This window comes from Pristiophorus japonicus, chromosome 6, assembly GCF_044704955.1.
Source record: "Pristiophorus japonicus isolate sPriJap1 chromosome 6, sPriJap1.hap1, whole genome shotgun sequence".
Classification (NCBI taxonomy): domain Eukaryota; kingdom Metazoa; phylum Chordata; class Chondrichthyes; family Pristiophoridae; genus Pristiophorus; species Pristiophorus japonicus.
The window spans coordinates 179,332,338-179,356,671 of record NC_091982.1 but is presented as its reverse complement, the minus strand read 5'-3'; the positions used below and the strand labels follow the sequence as shown (position 1 = coordinate 179,356,671).

At 42.1% G+C, this 24,334-nt stretch overlaps 1 pseudogene; it reads right to left on the bottom strand.

Annotated features, from left to right (window-relative positions):
* The window catches only part of LOC139266230 (alkaline phosphatase-like), a 40,513-nt pseudogene that overhangs the window by 2,512 nt on the left and 13,667 nt on the right, over positions 1-24,334 (bottom strand).

Sequence of the window (24,334 nt, the reverse complement as noted above, 5' to 3'; positions counted from 1 at the left end):
CTAATGAAACGGCAGACATTGATAACATGCAGAGGTTGGAACTGCAATGATGTTCTCAACACTTTAGTGGTGATCTTTTCATAACAAAGAATAACTCCCAACTCTTGTTGCTAAAATAAATGGAGTCAGGCTATTACTACGGCATTATTACTGTTACCATTTCTCAACTCATCATCATCATAGGCCGTTCCTCGAAATGAGGATGACTTGCTTCCACGCCAAAAAAAGGACAAGTTCACAGGTGTTTCAAAGAAGGACCCAAACTACATTCTGAAGGGTGGAAGATGCCTGTGCATGGATTTTTTTAACGTGGGGTGGCCGTTGCACACCAGCCACCACACGGGCTTGACAGAGCTAGGACTTGGTCCAGTGGCAAGGATTACCCAAGACGACTGGAGACCAGCTCTGCTGCACGGACCTAGTGCCCACACGTATTGCAGTGTGGGCTGGTCCGTGCTGCCCCTGGCCCCCATCATGTCCCTCTGCAGTCTCTCGCTGCTCCTGCTGTATCTGCCCACGCTCCAATCACCGACCTGGATCTTGATGACATCACTCTTCACAGCCGTCGCCCTCCTGCACCAGCTTGCGCTGTACCTTGCAGTGGTACGCCTCCACGCTGCCCATGGCCACCACTCGCCGCTCCTTTTATGGCCCTGATCTGCCGCTGATGTTCCCTCGCAGGTCAACTATCCACTGACATTCTTATCGGGACCTTCTGCACCATCCAATTCTCAACTTATGCTTGCATATTGAGTGGCTTTCTGGCTTATTCTGAAAATAGTCATTTTCTCGATTGTTAATATTTGTCACAACTAATCAATGTATCTTGAGTTTTACAGCGGTTGAAGAATTATTGCTATTTACAGGACAACATTCTGTTGATATTAATCAAAGAATTCGGTTGAAAGATATGGATCAACCTGTTATGTAAAATAAAATGAATATTCCCTAACGATCAAGTTCATGTTTAATAAAAAAGACTGCCTCCATCATGCTGTTCAGTGGAATGAGAGAAGCAGCAAACATAGCTATATAAATTGAGTGGCTACTTCGTACTTCTGGATGAGACCAGACGACACTTTCCTGTCACAGCATCACAAGCCAGGCACATTTCTAAAGTTAGGGGCCCCAAATTTCTGCAGGCCGCTGATCCCCAGTGCAAGTCACATGATGCACCCTCTGGCAATCCCTGCCGCTGACCCTATCTGAGTATGCTGAGTCAGGGGGAGGTTCCCAAGAGTCCAGTCACCTGAGGATCTATCTCAGGAGCCTGTAGTAGTGGTGGAGGGGTGGGTAGCGGAGGGAAGAGGGATAGCGGGAAAAACCCACTGCTCCAAAGGATCCCAGCAGGCTATGGCGGAAATTATAGCAGATGCATTCGTTATAATCTACCAAAATTCTCTGGACTCTGGGGAGGTACCAGCGGATTGGAAAGCAGCTAATGTAACGCCTCTGTTTAAAAAAGGGGGCAGACAAAAGGCAGGTAACTATAGGCCGGTTCGTTTAACATCTGCAGTGGGGAAAATGCTTGAAACTATCATTAAGGAAGAAACAGCGGGACATCTAGATAGGAATAGTGCAATCAAGCAGACGCAGCATGGATTCATGAAGGGGAACCTTACTGGAATTCTTTGAGGATATAACGAGCATGGTGGATAGAGGTGTACCGATGGATGTGGTGTATTTAGATTTCCAAAAGGCATTCGATAAGGTGCCACACAAAAGGTTACTGCAGAAGATAAAGGTACGCGGAGTCAGAGGAAATGTATTAGCATGGATCGAGAATTGGCTGGCTAACAGAAAGCAGAGAGTCGGGATAAATGGGTCCTTTTCGGGTTGGAAATCGGTGATTAGTGGTGTGCCACAGGGATCGGTGCTGGGACCACAACTGTTTACAATATACATAGATGACCTGGAAGAGGGGACAGAGTGTAGTGTAACAACATTTGCAGATGACACAAAGATTAGTGGGAAAGCGGCTTGTGTAGAGGACACAGAGAGGCTGCAAAGAGATTTAGATAGGTTAAGCGAATGGGCTAAGGTTTGGCAGATGGAATACAATGTCGGAAAGTGTGAGGTCATCCACCTTGGGAAAAAAAAAAACAGTAAAAGGGAATATTATTTGAATGGGGAGAAATTACAACATGCTGCGGTGCAGAGGGACCTGGGGGCCCTTGTGCATGAATCCCAAAAAGTTAGTTTGCAGGTGCAGCAGGTAATCAGGAAGGCGAATGGAATGTTGGCCTTCATTGCGAGAGGGATGGTGTACAAAAGCAGGGAGGTCCTTCTGCAACTGTACAGGGTATTGGTGAGGCCGCACCTGGAGTACTGCGTGCAGTTTTGGTCACCTTACTTAAGGAAGGATATACTAGCTTTGGAGGGGGTACAGAGACGATTCACTAGGCTGATTCCGGAGATGAGGGGGTTACCTTATGATGATAGATTGGGTCTTTACTCGTTGGAGTTCAGAAGGATGAGGGATGATCTTATGGAAACATTTAAAATAATGAAAGGGATAGACAAGATAGAGGCGGAGAGGTTGTTTCCACTGGTCGGGGAGACTAGAACTAGGGGGCACAGCCTCAAAATACGGGGGAGCCAATTTAAAACCGAGTTGAGAAGGAATTTCTTCTCCCAGAGGGTTGTGAATCTGTGGAATTCTCTGCCCAAGGAAGCAGTTGAGGCTAGCTCATTGAATGTATTCAAGTCACAGATAGATAGATTTTTAACCAATAAGGGAATTAAGGGTTATGGGGAGCGGGCGGGTAAGTGGAGCTGAGTCCACGGCCATTGTTGAATGGCGGAGCAGGCTCGAGGGGCTAGATGGCCTACTCCTGTTCCTAATTCTTATGTTCTTATGTTCTTATGTTCCTATGGTCAGGGGTCAATTTGTGAAGTCTGGCAGCCTGAGTTGCCCACCACAGGCAAGGCACACCAACCAGCCAATGAATCTGAGTCCACGGCTGGGGAAACTCACTGCCGAGGACATCCTCCACTCACCCAAAGCCCCTCCTGCCATGAATAGCCTTGTTCGGGCTGGACAGAGATTCCACAAGGGCCCACAGAAACTAGCAATGAAGGCCAGGCAGTGGCTATCTCCCAGGCCTAATTTTGTAACTTACAGTGTGAGCGCAACGGAAGGTCTACAGAAATTCGAGGCCAAGATGTTTTATTGGCGATTGTTAAAGTCATAAATTCAAATAACTTAAACTTAACTTTTTTGAATGGCTGCCCTTCCCACCAGCGGTACCAGTTGAATATGACGCAGCAGTGGATCTTAGTATTACAAGTTAGTGTACCAATGCTGTGTTAGTTAAAAGTATCTTTAAGCACACGAGTCTGAACATGCACCACAAGCATGAAGCAACACTTTTAGCAAATGACAAGTTAAATCATTAACTGATTATAGCCTCAATGGATGGAAGTTTTATTAACTCGTCATATATAGGTAAACAGATTCTCAAAAGCTGACTCAGCACTACATTGACCCAACTCTTATCTTCACCATAAAATGATATTTCCGATCCCGGTCTGCTTTGCTAAGAAAAGGAGTTGTCTTGGACTTTAGCTGGAAGCTAGTATCAGGCAAAGGAATGTGATTGCAACCATTGCAGTGGAGATTGCTGGCTGCTAGTTCTACTTCTGCAGCATTGCACACCTGTACCCAATAGAACATACATAATATTTGGTGATCACCATGGATACCACTTTAATTCTGTACCAGTTGCCAATGACTGTTACATGCGTGGATCACTCAGCAGGTTTTGTAACCTCAGATGAGTTCAACTTATGAGAATGCATAATTTTACTGCACAATTTTCACAAACATGCTGATTTTATGAAACCCTGCACAAATTTCACGATGTAACAGGCACAATCATAAATGTAGAGCTCTAAAGTAGCAGCTTACTTGCACTGTGAAAAATATCAGTTATCTGAAGAATATTTATGTGATATGTTACAGATGCCAACATCAGGTCTGTGCTTCTATGAAGGCATAAACATTGAGTTCCCCTTTAAGAGCCATAAACACTTATACATGCCAACCAGCCATGTTTGACGTGGACTGTCTCATTCTGGAGGAGACTTGTCTACATTCATGCACCAGAAGCAGTGCGAACCAGACCTCTTGCATCAAGCAGGGCTCCCAAGCTTGCAGGCACTATTGCCATTATAGACAGTGCTGTGGGTGGATTCTTGTGAGATTGTGAATTCCTGCCCAAAGTGTAGAGTGTCATCAATCACAAGAAGAGAACCAGCAGGTTTGGGAGCGGCACTGAGGGGAAAAGAGGGGCTCAACAATTATCTGGAAGGTGTGGAGATCCAGGACCAGCAGTTTGTAGCAGAGAGAAACCACTGCAGCAACACTTGGGAAAGGGAGCGAGCAACAAAGCCAGGAACAAAATTTGGCAATGGGGGAAAGGTGCCAGGAGCAGCATTTTTGGGGGAGAGGCCAGCAGTAATACTTGAGAGGGGGAGACAGATAGAGAAACAAATCCAGAAGCAACAGTTGGAAAGGGGGGAAACCAGGAACAGTGCTTTGGGGAGGAGGAAGTAGCCAAGAGCAGCACTTGTGGGAAGGGGCACAAGAGAGGGGAGCATCCAGGAAAAGCACTGCGGGATTCAGAGGAAAGAAGCTGGGACCAATGCTTCTTGGAGGTGAGAATCCAGTTGTAATGCTTTTTGAGGGGAAGGAGAAGCCTAGATTAACACTTAAGGGGGATAGAGAGAACAGCTTGGAGGGCGAAGGGAAGCTGGGACCAGTGTTTTGAGGAAGCTAGATCTGAATAGTCTATTGAAAACTCGTGTTTATTTTTGATTAAAAATCTTTCAATTCCAAAGCATGAAAGTGCTGAGAGTAGTTTTCAAAATCCCTTCCTTTTTAAAAATCTCATCCTTTTTTTCAAATCCCTCCATGGCCTTGCCCCTCCCTATTTCTGTAATCTCCTCTACCTCCACAACCACAAACGAGATATCTGCGCTCCTCTAAATCTGCCCTCCTGAGAAACCCTGATTATAATCCCTCAACCATTGGTGGCTGTGCTTTCATGCCCTAAGGCTCTGAAATTCCCTCCTGAAACCGCTCTGCCTCTCTACCCTCCTATAAGATGCTCCTCAAAACCTACCTCTTTGACCAAGCTTTTGCTCATCTGTCCTAATTTCTCCTTACGTGGACAAATTTTTGTCTTGTAACACCCCTGCGAAGCACCTTAGGACGTTTTATTAAAGTAGTTGTTGTTTTACATGAAAACTAAAATACACAGCCCATATATATTACAAAATCATGAAAAATGTCTAAAAGATCTACATTTTGTTGAAGCAGGGATTGCCCTCAGCCCCCATATAAAGAAATCTTGTGCCTACAACATTTGTATCCTCTTTCAGACTTCATGTACTGAGTATAGGTACAGGTTAAGTTTATAGGCCAATGTCTCCCCATACTTTGTGTAATTAATTGCTTTTTATAAATCTTAGGTTTTAATTCAGAACTCTTTTTGAGCCTTTATGAAGGCAATAATCAGCTTTTGGTAGTTTCTAGGTTGGCACATATGCGTGTTAATCCAATTTGAAATTATTTTTTAGTTGCAAACCTATTAAACAGTATTAATGATAAACTGGCAAGTTATACTCACTTGTATCTATGTTGGTTAGGTTCTCTCTACTACCATTCACTATGGCCCAGCCTGGTCCATTGCCATATGCTAAGGGGGTGAAGGGCTTCCCATCTAGGTCACTGTGGTAAGATGCAAAACCTGAGGAGAAAGTTGCACATTAAACTATTAGCAGCTGCAGATCTCTTGGGTGAAATGTTACGAAAAAAAGATTTAAATCTAGAACAGCAAAAATTAGCATTTATATGGCACCTTGAGAATTAGATAAATGTCCCAAGATTTCACAAAGGAGAAAACAGATGCAGTGGGAGAAGAATTAGGGAAGGCTTCTGAAGTTGGGGAGGGAAGTGGCAAAGCAGAGGGGTCTAGGGAAAGAACTTTGGAGTGTAGATCTAAGATGACTGAAGGCTCTGCCACTGTAAATTGAGCAGAGGACGAGGGTGCAAAAGAGATCAGAGTTAGAGGAGCAGAGGGCACTGGAAGAGGTTGCAGAAGTACAATGGGATAAGGGCGTGTAAGGATTTGAAAATGAAAATGGTGAGGATCTTTAATTCAGTACTTTAGCGACAGGAGTAAATTGACAAGGACAACAGAGCTGGGTGAGTGAATTAGTATGGGATAGGATGTAGATGGAGGAGCTTGGATGACATGGATTAGTAGGGTTGAACTTGGAAGTCTAAGCAAGCAGTGGACTGGCTAACAATCATCACCAACACTATGAAAATGGATTAATGAGTCATTCTATCTTTTTTGCTGCTTGCTTGATGTAGTGAATTTGGCTGCCGTGTTTGCCTACAAAATAACAATGACTGCATTTCTAAAAGTAATTCATTCATTTCAAAGTCAATTACTGAGATGTTCTGAAGTGAAAGGTACTATATATAGTTGTAAATTCTTACTTGTATGTATTGCTGTTATCCTTGGCCCATGGGCTAAACTGGCATTGGGCTAAAAAGCACTGTTTGAGAGCAAGAATGAAGAGATTCAAATTGTCTTTACCAAGTATTGGATTGCCACGATCATTATATCCTCCAAATGACAGAGTATGAGAGTGATCTGCTGTGACCACAGTCAGAGTGTCACCTTCATCAGTCAGAAAACCAGCTCTTTTAATGGAATTGTCAAATGTAATTGTTTCATACAGAGCGTGCTTGGCCTGTCCATTATGATGACCATGGTCTATCCTTCCACCTATAATTTAAAAAAATGATACTCTTACACACTTAATTCTTGAACAAAGAAATGGTACCATCCTAGTGCAAGTCTGGAAAAGTGTCTTGTTCAAGGTCTTTACTAAAGATAGAAAGGAAACAGAACCGAAAATTAAAAAGGACAGAGAAGAACTTAATAAAATTAAAGGAAAAAAAATGCCAAGAACAAAATATATCAGCTGAAAGCCAAAGGAAAGAGAGAGGAATAATCGATGAGTAAAATAAATAAAAGGCGAGGGGGGATAAAACAATATTACAGTGTGCTGGAACACCATGCAGTGCAGTAGTGGTAGAACTCAGGTTCATGCTGAAATTCCCATCTCAGCGAGTTCCTGATATCTGCCATGCAGTACATGGACGGAGGTCAAATAGACAGAGGTAATTGTGCAGGATGCATCACCCAGGGATGATGTGCTGCAAACCCAGCAGCTGGCTAAACAGCAGTTCTGACAGATTTGAAAGCAGGTCAGTTGCCGACTCTCTTGGCAGCAGAATGGGGTATGGAAAAGAAGCAAAAAAACTTAGTGATAATCATATCTAAAATAAGCTATTAAATTTCAGTATTTTCTTTCAGCGCGTGCAAATGGTTTCTTAAATGTATTTCTTACTTTGGCACGCTGTAAACTGCAATTCTAAATTGAAAATCAATATTCGAATATTAATTTAGATTAACTATCTCAGTCACCAACATAAGATCCTTATTAATCAGTAGCTGTAACTGATATTTCTTCAGCTTCTGCTGGTGTTGATGGCAGTAGCTGAAAAGTATATACATACAGGACCCATGGAGCAAGGAGCATCCACTTTTCCAAAGGCTGGTTAAGACAAAACACAGGATCTTCAGGTGCATTCCTTTATCTTGCAACCACCACTTTGCACAGGCTACATTGAGAGAAGATAACATTATTAAAAAAAAGCAAAAAGCTGCAGATTTTGGAAATTTTAAATAAAAAAACTGAAAGTGCTGGAACCACTCAGCAGGTCAGGCAGGATCTGTGGAGAGAACAGATGAGTAATGTTTTCGTTGTGATGAAGGGTCCGCAGCCAAAACATTACTCTTGCATTCTCTCCAGAGGCTGTCTGACTCGCTGATTGTTTCCAGCATTTTCTGTTTTTACAACATTAATAACCTGTGTTTGGACAAGAGGATGAACACAAATTATGTTCATCACAATTTAAGTAACAGTTGACGAGTTTCTGCCTACCTTCTACCAAAAGGAAAAACCCATTCGGATTTTTCCTCAAGATTCTCACAGCTTTGTCCACCGTGTCAATCAGAGATGGGTCCCGAGTTGTGTTGCATTCCAACTCAAATGCCATGTGGCTCAAACAGACCTGTGCACATGGTGACAACCAGATTCATTTCAAATCAATTCTTGACACCACAGTTTTCATACTGATTCCTACAGTTCATAGTTCTGCGCAAGCAGAAAAACAAATGGTATGTGTGTGGGTTGGAGGTTGGGGTTTATTTTTATGTGGGTGATTATGTTCATGTGTCTGTGCGAGTAATGGAAATATAGATGCATTGGTATGCCCTGTGTAGCTATATGGTGTCCATATGTTAACAAGTTTGCATGTATGAGAGTGTATGAATGTATACACAACTGGTGAACGGATGTGTGGGGCTACATCCGTGTGTAAGTGGATGTATGTATATACCTGCACTGGTGTGTGGGTATCAACATATGTGTGGCAATCATAGGCTATATTCTATTTACTTCTGTAGATCCTGATTAATTTTGTTCTGAGATATGCTGAAATTAGGTTGTTTGGCAAATATGATTTTATACTTAATCTTTGTGCCGATAGGGTGGGATTGTCAGGGAAATAAAGTAGTTGTCTTTATATAGTGCCTTTCGTGTCCTCAGGACACCACAAAGTTCTTCACAGCCATTGAAGTACTTTTGAAATGTAGTCACTATTTTCAGAGAGGAAACCCCAATTTGTGCACAGCAAGTTCCCACAAACAGCAATGCGAAAAATGATTATCTGTCTTAGTGGTGTTGGTTAAGGGATAAATGTTGGAGAGGACACCAGGAGAACTCATGTGCTCTTCTTCCAAAAGCACCATAGGAATTTTTATGTCCACCGGAGAGGGTAGATGGGGCCTCAGTTTAATATCTCATCTGAAAGATGATACCTCAATCCATGCATCACTCTCAGTACTGTACTACAGTGCCAGCCAAGATTGTTTGGTCAAGTTGCTGGAGTGAGGCTTGAACCCATGACCTTCTGACTCAGTGATAAGTGCTACTACTGAGCCAAACTGACACCCGTGCTGGCAAATCCAACACTTTGCCATCCAGGGTCTGCACTTCCAAATTATCTACAATACAGCTCCCTCTATTCTGTCCCAACAGAGCAGCTTCATCCCAAACTCAAAGGAGCAAGAACCCCCTGAAACCAGGATGAATTTTTCCCATTCCCAGCAACAGTTTCCCAATGGCCTTTTAGGTTGAGAATCTATCCAAAATGATTGGCATTACCTTGCTGTGGTTTTGCATCATCTTACCTTCTAAACGTGCTTCAGTGTGTATACCATTTTGGCAATTACAGAAGCTCAGTATAAAGAATATTAATGCCAATGTGTTAGAGTAAAACAAGAGACTTGAGTTATCTTATATTTTGAGGAACTGTTTTGTGACTCCCATCTTTGACATTATTGGCAAAACATCATAAAAGTTGATAAAATAATGCAAGTTTCTTGTTTGGCCCAATCATATATTGCACTGTGACACTGATTTTGTAATTCATTCTTGGGATGTGGGCATCGCTGGCAAGGCTGGTATTTATTGCTCATCCCCAGTTCTCAATGCTTGTGTGACTTGCTAGGCCATTTCAGAGGGCAGTTAAGAGTCAACCACGTTGGTGTGGGGCTGGCAGGTTTCCGTCCTTAAATTACATTAGTGAAGCAGTTGAGTTCTTCCTATTGACAATCCAACTGTCAGCTCACTTTTATTGATGCCAGCTTTTTATTTATTCCAGATTTAAAAAAAACGATTAATTCAATTTCTCAAACTGCCACACAGAGGCTTGAAGTCACATTCTCTGTCTCAATTAGAGCTGCCTCTGGATTACTAGTCCAGTAAAATCATCATCATTGGCAGTCCCTCGGAATCGACTTGGGGAACAGCGCCAAACGTTATACATGGCCTTCTTCGACCTTACAAAGGCCTTTGACACTGTCAACTGTGAAGGTCTAAGGAGCGTCCTCCTCCGTTTCGGATGCCCCCAGCCTCCGCCTGCTCCATGACGACATGCAGGCCGTGATCCTTACCAACGGATCCATCACAGACCCAATCCACGTACGGACCGGGGTCAAGCAGGGCTGCGCCATCGCCCCAACCCTCTTCTCCAATCTTCCTCGCTGTCATGCTCCACCTCACAGTCGACAAGCTCCCCACTGGAGTGGAACTAAACTACAAAACCAGTGGGAGCCTGTTCAACCTTCGCCGTCTCCAGGCCAGGTCCAAGACCACTCCAACCTCTGTCGCCGAGTAAAATAACCAATGCATTACCGTAACCAACATGTGATAATGTCTGCACTGAGAATCTGTCATTGGCAAAATGTTGGGAGTTTAAATTAGTTAACACCTTTAAAACAAAATAAAAGTCAGATATGAGGAAAAGCCCTATGGCCCATCAAATCTCATCACTAACAATTTAAAAACTCACCATCTGTATATTAAAATCGGCATGTCATGTTAACATTGCTTATGTGCTTTTAAATGTAAATTGTGTCCACGCCCTCGTAACATTAGGAATTACATGTGATGCTTGTAAGTAGCTCTCCAATAGGCTTTACCCATTTAGAGCTGAGACACGCTTTTCATTCACAACAGCCTGCAACTCCCTATTAAAAGGATTGGTTTGAGTCCATCAGCAGTTCCACACTCTGGGCACTGGGTGTCTCTGCAGCGAGCTGTTCTCATTCACGTATCCATACACAAGACTCCCAAAGCAAGTGATCTACTCGGAGCTCTTTCATGGCAAACGAGCCAAAGGTGGGCAGCAGAAACGCTACAATGTCACCCTCAAAGCTTCCCTGATAAAGTGCAACATCCCCACTGACACCTGGGAGTCCCTGGCCCAAGACCACCCTAAGTGGAGAAAGTGCATCTGAGAGGGCGCTGAGCACCTCGAGTCTCAGCGCCGAGAGCATGCAGAAATCAAGTGCAGACAGTGGAAAGAGTGTGCGGTAAACCAGTTCCACCCACCCCTTCCCTCAATGACCATCTGTCCCACCTGTGACAAGAGACTGTGGCTCTCATATTGGACTGTTCAGCCACCAAAGAACTCACTTCAGGAGTGGAAGCAAGTCTTCCTCGATTCTGAGGGACTGCCTATGATGATGATCCATCTGCCACCTTAGTATAAAGGTGAGCAAAGATACGGCTTTTGTATTTGCCGTACATATAACTTTCAGCATGGGACTCGCCTCCCGTCCTGGTCACTTCCTCAATTAGCCTCCCCCCGACATGAAAGAAACTGTCCCGTCCCAACCTAAATGGTTGGTTCTATTCCCACTGCATTGCAACCCGAGTGAGTCGTGTCAAAAAGTAAGAAATTACTAAAATTCACAGGCAACTCACCCAGCAAATAATCCGTGGTCTCCGGGTTGACTTTGTCCAAATCTACCTTATTCCACACATAAACTGCTCGCTGGGAGAGAACCCACAAGTCATGTGTCAATGTACAGAAGCAAGAAAGAGCTTGGATAAAATAGCAAAATCTACAAAGATATTGCCTTATTTTGTTGTTACTTAACAAGACTTTATGATTGATATTTAATTTTAATATTTTTATTTTGCTGTATGTTCCAATGAATTCCAGATTAGAGATAGATATCTGGTGGAGTAGTATAATCGAAGCTCTACCCCCATCCATTCCTATAAAGATCGCATTTTTTGAAAATACATGTGACAGCAATAAACCACAAGCTGGAGTCTAGTCAACTAAGTGATTGGCTCTGGGAATCAGCATGCACTCAAGACTCAGGATTCTCACATGAGCAGACCTCCGATGGAGAACATTGTTGAAATAATTTTAATCATACAAAGTGCGATTGTAAAGGTATGTTGAATAATTTTTAAAATAAATGTCATCATTTTTCATGTTTATGATGTTACAATCCTTACTGTATTAAGTGCTCAGTTTAATGAAGAACCATTTGGAATGATGTGATTGGTTCCCTATTTCCTTTCTTTTAGCAACACTTGAGGGTTGCTGGTTGCATAAGAGTGAGGCCTCAGGGTCTGGCAGGTCGAAGAAGGGACAGGGGATCCCCAGAGCCTAGGTCTATAGAAATGAGGGTGTACGAGGGATAGGTGGTACCTCCCTGCGATTGGCAGCAATAAGATGGATCCTGAGGAGTATAATGTTGGAAAGTGTGAGATCATGCACTTTGGCAGAAAAAAATCAAAGAGCAAGTTATTATTTAAATGGAGAAAGATTGCAAAGTGCTGCAGTACAGCGGGACCTGGGGGCACTTGTGCATGAAACACAAAAGGATAGTATGCAGGTACAGCAAATGATCAGGAAGGCCAATGGAATCTTGGCCTTTATTGCAAAGGGGATGGAGTATAAAAGCAGGGAAGTCTTGCTACAGCTATACAGGGTATTGGTGAGGTCACACCTGGAATACTGCGTGCAGTTTTGGTTTCCATATTTACGAAAATATATACTTGCTTTGGAGGCAGTTCAGAGAAGGTTCACTAGGTTGATTCCGGAGATGAGGGGGTTGACTTATGAGGAAAGGTCGAGTAGGTTGGGCCTCTACTCATTGGAATTCAGAAGAATGAGAGGTGATTTTATCGAAACATATAAGATTATGAGGGGGCTTGACAAGGTGGATGCAGGAAGGATGTCTGCACTGATGGGGGAGACTAGAACTAGAGGGCATGATCTTAGAATAAGGGGCCACCCATTTAAAACTGAAATGAGGAGAAATTTCTTCTGAGAGTTGTAAATCTGTGGAATTCGCTGCCTCAGAGAGCTGTGGAAGCTGGGACATTGAATAAATTAAGACAGAAATAGACAGTTTCTTAAACAATAAGGGGATAAGGGGTTATGGGGAGCAGATGGGTAGGTAGAGCCGAGTCCATGATCAGATCAGCCATGATCTTATTGAATGGCGGAGCAGGCTCAAGGGGCTGTATGGCCTACTCCTGTTCCTATTTCTTATGTTCTTATGAATGGCAGCAGTGTTCCAAATTCTGCGAGAGAGAGCACATTTCTGAGACAGCCCTGGGATCTGTGAGCAATAGGAAGGAAATTCCAGCACTTGATATTACTAGGGAGGAAGACCCAAGATCTGGGAGAACTGGAAGGGATGTCCCGGGGTCTGAAAGCATTGGGGGATGATTCCAGGGTATGAGAACTCTGTTTTGGATCACTGGGCAGGGAAGAATGTTGAGGGAAGATGGAATCTTATGGTTTGAGCGCACTGGAAGAAGAATCCTGGAGTCCGAGAACACTGGGCAGTGGCAGGAGACCTGGCATCTGGGAATAGCGGGGGGGGGGGGGGGGGGAGAAGAGGGGCTCTCCCAGAGTCTGGCATCAGTCAGGGGGATCTGGCAATACTGGGCAGTGGAAAGGGATTTCTTGTTTCCCCTCATAAATGGATTAATTGGTCATTCATCTCATTTGTTGTTTCTTGGATTTGCTTTCTGCAAGTTAGCTCCTGCATTTAAGAACATAGGAACAGGGGTCGACCTTTCAGCCCCTCGAGTCATGTCCATCATTCATTTAGATTATGGCTGATCTGTATCTCAACCCCATTTACCTGCATTTGTTCCATATCCCTCAAAAATCCCAATAAAAATCTATTGATCTGAGTCTGAAAATTTTCAATTGATCCAGCATCACCAACTTTTTTTTTGGGGGGGGGGGGGGGGGCGGGGGAAAGAGTTGCAATTTCTACTACACTGAGCATGTTGTAATGTCTGTAAGCTTGTAATGCTTGTAGCTCCACACTGTGGATGTGGACATATTGTGTTCTGCAGCTGCATAGTTAATCATTAAACAACAGGCAGCTTTCCGGAGAGTTCCGAGAGAGCAGCCTGCATGCAAGGAAGCTGTGTGTGCTGTGCTCTGTGAAGATATCACATTTGGAGACCGAGGATGAGATTTTTCAGATGATTTAAAGCTTAAATTTTGTTGGTGAAGGATTCAGCCAGCCAACAGAAGACTTTGGAAGTTACGGTCTTTGAAAAAAAAAGCTACAAAATCCGAGGTAAAAAACAACACATGGTGTGAACAGCTAGAGATTAAAAATGGCAGGTGTAAACGGATATTTGGGTGAATATAGACATGACCAGGAACATTTTAAAGCGTATGTGGATCGGCTAGAAATGTATTTCACTGCAAATAACATAATCGAAGTTCCAGACAATGCAGTCCAGAACCAGGCTGTGTTGGAACATAAGAAAGCGATCTTCTCATCAGTGGCAGGGCCGGCATTATACGAAACCCTTGTAAAATCTGCTTGTGCCTGACGAGTCAAAGGACACAACGCTTAGAGATTTTAACGAAGCTGGAGCAGCACTATAACCCCAAACTGTTAGAAATTGCTGAAAGTTATCGTTTCGGGATTCGGAATCAAAAGGCGGATGAAAGTATCGTTGATTACATCATAGCATTAAAAAAAGCTATCGATGCACTGTAATTTTGGAAACTTTCAAAACCGAGCATGATGGGATCGTTACGTTTGTGGGGTGAAAAATGATGCAATCAGAAGGAAGTTATTGACGACAGATGACTTAACTTTTGAGATTGCTTGTCAGACAGCGAGGTCGATGAGCATAGCCGAACAATATTCCCGAGAATTAAATATGATTATGGTCGTCAGTCAACCGAAGTAAATCACCTGCAGGTTCAAAGTAAAAGACGGCCATGGCTGAAAGTCTCAGAAACTAGAAATTCTACCAGAGCACCGAAGTCGTGCTGTAGGTGCCTGGGACAACACATTGCTCAAAGTTGTCCATACATGAAGGCAGAGTGTTTCTTCTGCAGAAAGACTGGGCATCTTGCGAAGGCATGCTGACTGAAGGGTAAACCAGTTTTTAAAGCTTTGAGTCCAACATTCAAAGCTATGAGTCGAAATCCAAAGAGACTTCATAGCATGGAAGAACAACAGGACGAGGAGATGTTAGAGTTACACGTCATCAGGAGCACGAGGTTAATGGACAGCGATTCGGAAAGCATCAAAATACACATAGATGTTGCGGGATTCAAGATACCAATGGAAATTGACATGGGTGCCTCCGAGAGTGTAGTACCGGAGTCACTGTACCGCGACAAATTGCGTGATTTCCAACTGGAGAAATCCAAGATAAAGCTGCAAGGCTACTCGGGAGAGAAAATTCCTGTAGTAGGCCGTATCACCGTACCGGTGAAATATAAAGATCAATTTCAGAACTTGCCTCTAATAGTAGTGAAAGGAGACAAGACTGCTTTACTAGGAAGAAATTGGTTGAGCTCACTGAAGCTGGATTGGAGTAAGATTTTCTGTGTGGCAGCGAGATTTTCGTCAATGGAAGAGGTTATCAAGCAGTATCCGAAGGTGTTCTGCGAAACGGGCTGTCCGATCTAAGGCTTCAAGGCGAGTGTCAGGGTACAGAAGGACGCTAGATCGGTTTACTACGAGCCACGTTCCGTACCATATGCACTCAAGGAGAAAGTTGAGCAAGAACTCAAAAGACTAGAGACTGAGAATATTATATGTAAGTTAGATCGATGTAACTGGGCTACACCCATTGTTGTTATACCTAAGTCTGATGGTAAGGTAAGATATTCTCAAAACTGGATCTTACGAATGACTACTTACAGCTTGAACTAAATGAAGGGTCCATGTCATGTTTGACTATAAATACTCATCTAGGCCTATATCAGTTTAATAGGCTACCGTTTGGAGTGTCTTCCCTCCCTGCCATATTCCAAGGGGTGATGAACCAGATTTTGCAAGGTATTGAAGGGGTAGTATGTTATTTGGATGACATACTAATTTCAGCACCAAATAGGCAAATTCATAATAACATATTGAATGAAGTCCTCAAACGGCTAGAGAAGCACAGAGTATGAGTGTCTGCTCGTAAGTATGAGTTATTTAAAAACTCAGTGGAATACTTAGGGTACAGAGTAGACAAAGATGGTTTACATCCAACCATGGAAAAATTGGATGCAATTAGAAATGCACCCACTCCCAGGAATGTCACTGAACTTTGTTCATTCTTGGGTCTTTTGAACTATTATGGGAAGTTCCTACCAAATTTGGCTACAGTATTACACCCAATGAACTTTTGAAAAAGCAGGTCCATTGGCAGTGGTCAAAAAAATGCGAAACAACATTCAAGGAGTGTAAAAACAAATTGGTAGAGAGCACCATGTTAGTTCACTATGACATTTCTAAGGAGATTAAGCTAGCATGTGATGCCTCTCCGTTTGGAGTTGGGGCAGTGATCTCTCATGTATTAAGTAAAATTGCTTTTGCTTCACGCACTCTCAGTGCCAGTGAGAGAAATTATGCTCAAATTGAAAGGGAAGCTTTGGCATTAATTTTTGGGGTCAAGATGTTTCACAAATTCTTGTATGGTTGTAAATTTACCATCGTTACGGACCATAAGCCCCTAACAGCAATCCTCCATCCAAAGTCCCCAATTCCAACATTAGATGCAGCCCGAATGCAGAGATGGGCTTTGATTTTGTTAGCATATATATGATATTGAATACAGACGATCAGTTGCTCACAGTAATGCTGATGCAATGTCTAGGTTGCCTTCCCCATCACAGGTTACACCCGATAGGGAAGAAGTGTTTTCTTTTTCAGACATTGATGAACTGCCAGTCACAGCTGAAGAGATTGGTAGAGCAACCAAACGTGACCCAGTGATGTCAAAGGTGTATGAGTATATTGCAAATGGATGGTCAAACCAGGTAACAGACAAAGATACACATCCATTCTTCATTCGTAGGAATGAATTATCAGTCGATAAAGATTGCATCATGTGGGGTGCAAGAGTGGTTATACCAAATAAATTCAGGTTCAAATTATTAGACGACCTCCATGACCAGTACCTGGGAATGTGCTTGACCAAGAGTTTTGCACACAGTTATTTATGGTGGCCAGGTTTTGATAAAGATATAGAATACATCGTGAGTCAGTGTACGACATATCAATTGGTAAGCAAACAACCACCACCAGTACCATTACAGCCATGGAAATGGCCTCCCAGGGTGTGGCAAAGGCTACATGTTGATTTTGCTGAGTTAGGTGGACAACAATTGTTCATTGTAATTGATAGCCATTCAAAGTGGGTTGAGGTGTTTCCAACGTGGAAAATAACAAGTAAAACATTGGACATTTTACGAAAATTATTTTCTGCATTTGGCCTCCCTGAAGAAATTGTTTCGGATAATGGACCACAATTTCATTCAGAAGAATTTGCACAATTCAAGAGCAAAAATGGTGTGAAACACACCAAGGTTCCACCATACTATCCTGCTTCGAATGGTGCAGCAGAGCGCACTGTACAAATTGTAAAACGTGCCCTCATAAAACAAATGTTAGATCCAAATCCAAGGAAACGACAGTTGTCATAGGATCACAAATTGGCTAATTTTTTGATTACATATCGAAATACTCCTCATACAACTACTGGTAGAACACCAGGAGAGTTGTTTCTCAAACGACAGCCACGAACCAGATTCTCATTGTTAAAGCCAAATTTGGCACAGTCTATAGAAGAGACACAATTAAGACAAAAAGAGAATCACGATAAAGGGAGAGTAAAAGAGAGAAGAGTGAAATTAAACCAGAAGGTGAGAGTGAAGAACCATCACCATAAATGGTTAAAGTTGTTACCCGGAAGAGTGGTGAAGATATGTGGTCCTCGCACATATTTGGTAAAGATGTTTGATAATGGACAGGGTTAGGTTTGTCCCTATTGATCATATTTTACCTACAGAAATGGAAGTAGTTGAAGGTGGGAATGATTCAATTATTTCTGACTTTTCAGATACCGGTAGTTTTGATATACCAGTAGCAAATCCTAAATCCAATGTACTGGAAACAAATCCAGGAGAGAATCAGAATGAAAGTCTGAGTCCGAGTCAGGGAAACAAAGAGCCTGAAGTTAGAGTGAGTGCAAATGAAAATCAAGGAAATTCCATGGAGGAAAATGTTCCTCAGGATGAGCCTCAAATGAGTGTGAAATCAACACCATGTTTGGAAGGTTCTGTTCGAGAGCGAAGGTATCCTCTTCGAAACAGAAAACAAGTGGTAAAGTTAAACTTGTAAATATGTATAAAAATGAAAGTTATTTATGATGTTTGTTATGATGGCTTTTTCATTAAGGAGGGAGAAGTGTGATGTCTGTAAGCTTGTAATGCTTGTAGCTCCACACTGTGGATGTGGACGTATTGTGTACTGCAGCTGCATAGTTAATCATTAAACAACAGGCAGCTTTCCGGAGTGTTCCGAGAGCAGCCTGCATGTAAGGAAACTGTGTGTGTTGTGCTCTGTGAAGATATCACACATGTAAATGTGCTTCCTGATTTCACTCCTAAATGGCCTAGCTCTCATTTTAAGACTGTTCCCTCTAGACACCCCCACCAGAGGAAATCGTTTCTGTATCTACCTTATCTAATTCTTTTATCATTTAAAAAAAAAGACTTGGAATTATATAGCACCTTTCACGACTTTTGGAGTGTAGTCACTGTTATAATGTAGGAAATGCAGCAGCCAATTTGCACACAAGCAAGCTCCCACAAACAGCAATGTGATAATGACCAGATAATGCTTTTTAAAAAATGTTATATTGATTGAGGGATAAATATTGGCCACGACACCGGGGATAACTCCCCTGCTCTTCAAAATAGTGCCATGGGATCTTTTACATCCACTTGAGAGAACAGACCTCGATCAGATTACCACTCAACCTGCTGAACTCAAGGGAATACAAGCCAATTTTATGTTACCTGTCCCCACAATTTAACCCTTTAAGCCCTTGTATCCATCTGGTGAATCTGCATTGAGCCCCTTCCAAGGCCAATATTCTTTCCTGACGTATGGTGTCCAAAACTGAACATATTTCTCCAGATGGGATGCGATCAAGGCTCTCCACAACTGAAGCATCACTCCCTCACTTTTGAATCCCAACCCCGTTGAGATAAAAGATCAGCATTCCATCAGTTTTTTTTGACTACTTTTTCTACCTGTGCATTAGCTTTTAGTGATGTATACACGGGCACCTAAATCCATTTGCTCCCCCACCAAAAATTTAGATTTGTCTTTCTCCAATCCAAAGTGGATTACTTCACACTTCCCCCACATTGACCTCTGTCATGTATGTAACCAGCATACTACTGTAACCCTTATACAATTGTAACCCTCATGTAACCACTACATACGGTACATACTTACTCGAAATGCACACCTTGACCACAGAGGGTGTACTTGTGGGAGACACTCCTTACCTGGAGATTCAGGTATATAAGGGGAGGTCCCACGCAGGGCAAGCACAGGGTAATAAAGGTGAAGGTCAGAGAGTGACTGTGTCTGCAGTACGTGCCTCGTGTGATTATGTTTAAGAGTTAAGGACTCAACAACCTCAATCTCCCATAGCTTTACTCACTTTGTCTTTGTGACTTTCTGCTCCCCACACAACTTACTGTGCCTTCTAACTTAGTGTAATCTGCAAACTTGGATATACAACTCAATAGTCCTTCACCCAAGTCATTAATGTATATAGCGAAAAGCTGAGGCGCCAATATAGATCCCTAGTCACAACTCGCCAATCAGAAAACATTCCCTTTATCCCTGCTCTCTGTCAACTACATCCCAACCAATTACCGACCCAGGTTGCAAGATTACTTCCAATTCCTTGCATTCTCATTTTTGCTAATAATCTCTTGTGCAAAACCTTGTCAAATTCCTTCTGAAAGTCCACAAACAACATCCATAGATTCTCCGCTACTCACCATGCGTGTGGCCCTCTCAAAAAATTCAACTAAATTAGTCAGACATGACCTAACCTTCATAAATCCTTAAAAAAAAAATGTGTTCATGTGATATGGGTGTTGCTGGCAAGGCCAGCGTTTATTGTCCATTCCAAGATCATGCTGACTTTTGTTGATCAGCTCATACTTATTCAAGTATTCAGTCACTCTGTCTCTAATGATAAATTGCAATAACTTCCCCACAATTGATGTTAAATTGACAGTTCTGTAGTTACCTAGTTTCTCACTCCCTCTCTTAACAGTGACATTTGCAATTTTCCTATCCAAAAGCACAATTCCTGAATCTAGGAAGCTTTGGAGAATTATGACCAAGGCATCTGCAATTTCCTCGTCTATTTTTTTTTATCACCATCAAGTGGAATCCATTAGGTTTTTGAAATTTGTCTATCATAAGCCCCATTATTTTCTCCATTACCATTTTTAAGAAACTTATATTTAATTCAATAAGTTGCCCCCTTATCTTATTTTTAGGTTCCCTTGTACCGCTAGCATTTTGTCCTCTTCCTCCACTGTGAAAACGGAGACAAGTTACTCTTAACAAGTCTGCAAGTTCCTTATTATCCTTTATTGTCTCATCTGCTTCAGTCTTTAATGAGTCCATATTCCCCCTTTATCACACACTTTCTCAAACTATTTATAAAAACTTTTGCTGTTAGCTTTGACAGTCCTTGCATTTTTTCACATGCCATTTTTTTTATATCCCTTTGTTGCTTTTTATAGCTCCCCCATTCCCCTGAATTTCCACTTTTTCTTGCATTGTGTAAGATTGCTGTTAGCTTGATAGTCTCTTACTTTATTTGCTGACCATGGTTGCTTAACTACACAAGGGGAGCCTTTGCCTTTAAGGTTACGGATTGGTTTTGTATCATACCACATGCTTCTTTGAATATTTCCCACTATTTGTCTGTAGGCTTATCCATTAGCAGTTCAGCACAGTTTACTGAGGTCAATTAACTTCTCAACCCTTAAAAACTTGATTTATGATTGTCCCTTCTCCCTCTCAAACTTAATATCAAATGTAATCAAATTACGGTCATTATTTGCAAGATCTTGTCCAACTCCCCCCTTAAAATTACTCGATTGCCTCCCTGGGCAATCCAGTCCATACATTCGTCATCACTTGTGTTAAATAGATCTGAACTGCCCATTCACCTCCCATCTTCTGGCCTTTATCCCATGGTCCCTCATTGTCATTTTTGGAGCCATGGTAAGCAGCAATCTCTCAGGATTCAACTTACTACCTCACCAAGAGCTCATAAGAACATAAGAAATAGGAACAGGAGTAGGCCAATTGGCCCCTCAAGCCTGCTCCGCCATTCAATAAGATCATGGCTGATCTGATCATGGACTCAGCTCCACTTACCCGCCCGCTCCCCATAATTCTTTATTCCCTTATCGCTCAAAAATCTGTCTATCTCCACCTTAAATATATTCAATGACCCAGCTTCCACAGCTCTCTGGGGCAGTGAATTTTGCAGATTTCCCCTTATTCTGAGACTATGCCCCCGAGTTTTAGTTTCCCCTATGAGTGGAAATATCCTCTCTGTATCCACCTTGTCGAGCCCCCTCATTATCTTGTATGTTTCGATAAGATCACCTCTCATTCTTCTGAATTCCAATGAGTATAGGCCCAACCTATCTTAATAAGTCAACCCCCTCATGTCTGGAATCAACCGAGTGAATCTTCGAGTAATTGCTTTCTCTGGGGAGGTACTGAAGCCTGAAGGTGCTATACAAATGCAAACGTGTTGTTAAGCTGATTTTTAATGCTGAACACAGTTATACTATATTTAGAAATTCTAAACAGTTTCAGAGGCAGGAATAACAGTCAAAGAAAGCATCAGTGTGGCGTTGAAACAGGTGCAAAAGGCATGGAGAGAGAGTGGCAGCTGAGGGCCCCGAGAAAGGGAGAGGGAAAAACCTACTAGACATATTTCCAATATGGAGTTGGGGGAATCTCAGGCAAATGAATGTTTGCTTTTACATTTTTACGTTAGTTATATATATTTTGCGTGTTATAGTTAACAAGCTAAGATAAAGAATTGGTGGATGAAAGGTGTTTCAAAATTTATTTGGAGCAATTTTGTTGGTAGAGTTTCCATTTTTATGGTAATATAAATTTAAATACTTGTAGTCTTGTTATTGTTGAGTTTCAATTGGTTACAGCCAAAAGGATTTTATTTTTCTATTTAGTAATTTGATCGGTTTGTGTTCTGATTTCTTTATTGGCAGCTTTTTCCTGCATTTCTTAGCTGAGCTGTGATTTGTTGAATATGAAATTGGATGAATGACCAGATAATTCATTTTTTGATTTTGGTTGAGGAAGGAATATTGGCCAGTACATCTGGAGTACTCTCTGCTCTTTTAGTGCCATGAAATCGTTGATGGCCAACTGTACACTAGAACATGTAGAGTGACTGTAATTTAATGTCTGATTCAAAGGATGTAGACGTGTAGATTGCCAATGAAGGAAGTTCTAGAGTGGGTTAGATCAAAATAAGCCTCCTGTTACAGGGAATTAATTAAATCATTGCCAACATAATCTTTGAGTTCCCAGGTTGCGTATTTTATAAGCAACAGCTAAATCCAAGAAATACTAATTAAATAAAGATAAAATGATGTGCGGATCAAACATTATTTTCTTATTTGTCCTTTGCAATTCCATATTAAACTCTAGAGTATAATCAAACAAACCTCATCAGTTTTAGTTTCAATCCATTTGTCAATTAAATTGATCCCGTCCAAACGAATGCCCTCAGCCTGGGGCGTATTTGGGTACTCAGGGTCTTTGGTTGATATAGGGGTCATGTACTTTCTGCCGGCTCCCAATATTACCTGAAGAAAATCAACGGCCATAAAATAATTAAAATCTATATAAATGAATGCGACAATAAATACCATGATCTGAAAACAGAAAAGATCTGATTATAGAAACACAGCTTGACACAAACAGCTTTTAGTCATTCTTAGAGGCAATTAGCAGCTCCTTTTAAAAATCAGACATTTAGTAAGAACGAACATTGAGTTTAATATTTAATGTTTTTCCTTATAATTTTTGATATTGTTTAAATAATTATTTCACAGTACAGGTGTAAGTAGCTGAGTACATTTAGAATGACAAAATTAGTTTATGGCTCTGATTTTGCACTCAGCGGCGGACACATGGCGCTAGCCATTCATTACACTTGCGCACAGACTTGCTATGGGATTTTGCATTAAAACTTGGTGATAAGTGAACCAAAGCAGCACGGCGCCTTCTACAGGAGATCGGGGACCTGTGTGAACAGGACAAGCAACTGTGTATCTCTTTAACCAATCAGAGGCATGCAGTGTCTGAGTCAGGAAGTGCAAGTTTGAATAGTTAATTCAATGCCAATTCATGTAGGGGAAGAAAAGTGGAATTGAGAGAGAGATAAAAGAGACAAAGAAAAAGTAAAAAAACAAATTTAGTTAAATTTTTTTAAATCTCCAAGAATAACTAAAATCTAAAGGAATGAAACTCCACACTTCTAAAACGTAATTTTCAATGGCAGAGGGGTTGTTTGGGAATAATTAATTATCACACTTAAAAAATTTCTAACACTGGAATGAACAAGCCCTAACGTTTTCTGCTGTGATTAGTGGGTATCTATCATGTAAGTACGGCAACTTCATGCCCTTCCTTGTGTTTATTTTCAAATCCCTCCATGGCCTTCCCCTTCCCTATCCCCAATATCCTCCAGCCCCTCCCCCCCGATGTCTGCGCTCCTCTAATTCTTCCCCCGAGCATCCCTGATTATAATCGCTCAACCATTCAGGGCCGTGCCTTCTGTTGCCTGGGCCCCAAGCTCTGGAACTCCCTCCCTAAACCTTTCCGCCTCTCTTTCCTCCTTCAAGACATACCTCTTTGACCAAGATTTTGATCACCTACACCAATTTCTATTTATGTAGCTCGTGTCAATTTTTTTTAAATCGCATAATACTCCTGTGAAGCGTCTTGGGACATTTCATTACGTTGAAGGCACTATATAAATGCCAGTTTCAATGCTGAGTCTCTCGGCGAGATACCAGTATAACGCAGCTTCTGGAGGAGCAGGGCAACTTGGACAGCAACTTCCTGATTTCCACGTTTAATTGCGCATGTGCAGTCAGCGGAGGTTGCTGTCCAATTTACTCTAATAATGGAGAGTGCTGATAGTCTCACCTTTATTTTTACCGTAAAATTCGAACCATTGTCCATCCAGCAATCCCTGCTGAAAGTGTGCTTGTGGATGTCTGGAAAGTTACACTCATGTTCATGCATGAAGAATGTCCACTTCAATCATGCAAACTGGGCTCTTGTTCCACATCTCAGTGCTTGTTGACAAATGTCAGCACACTAAGGGCCATCTCTTCTCAGCAATCTCACTACTACAATCTAGCTGCTAATGGAGATGATGATTCTGCAAGACACGGGTAAGCCCCCCCCCCCCCACCACCCACCCACACACACACTTAGGAGAGAGAAGGGGG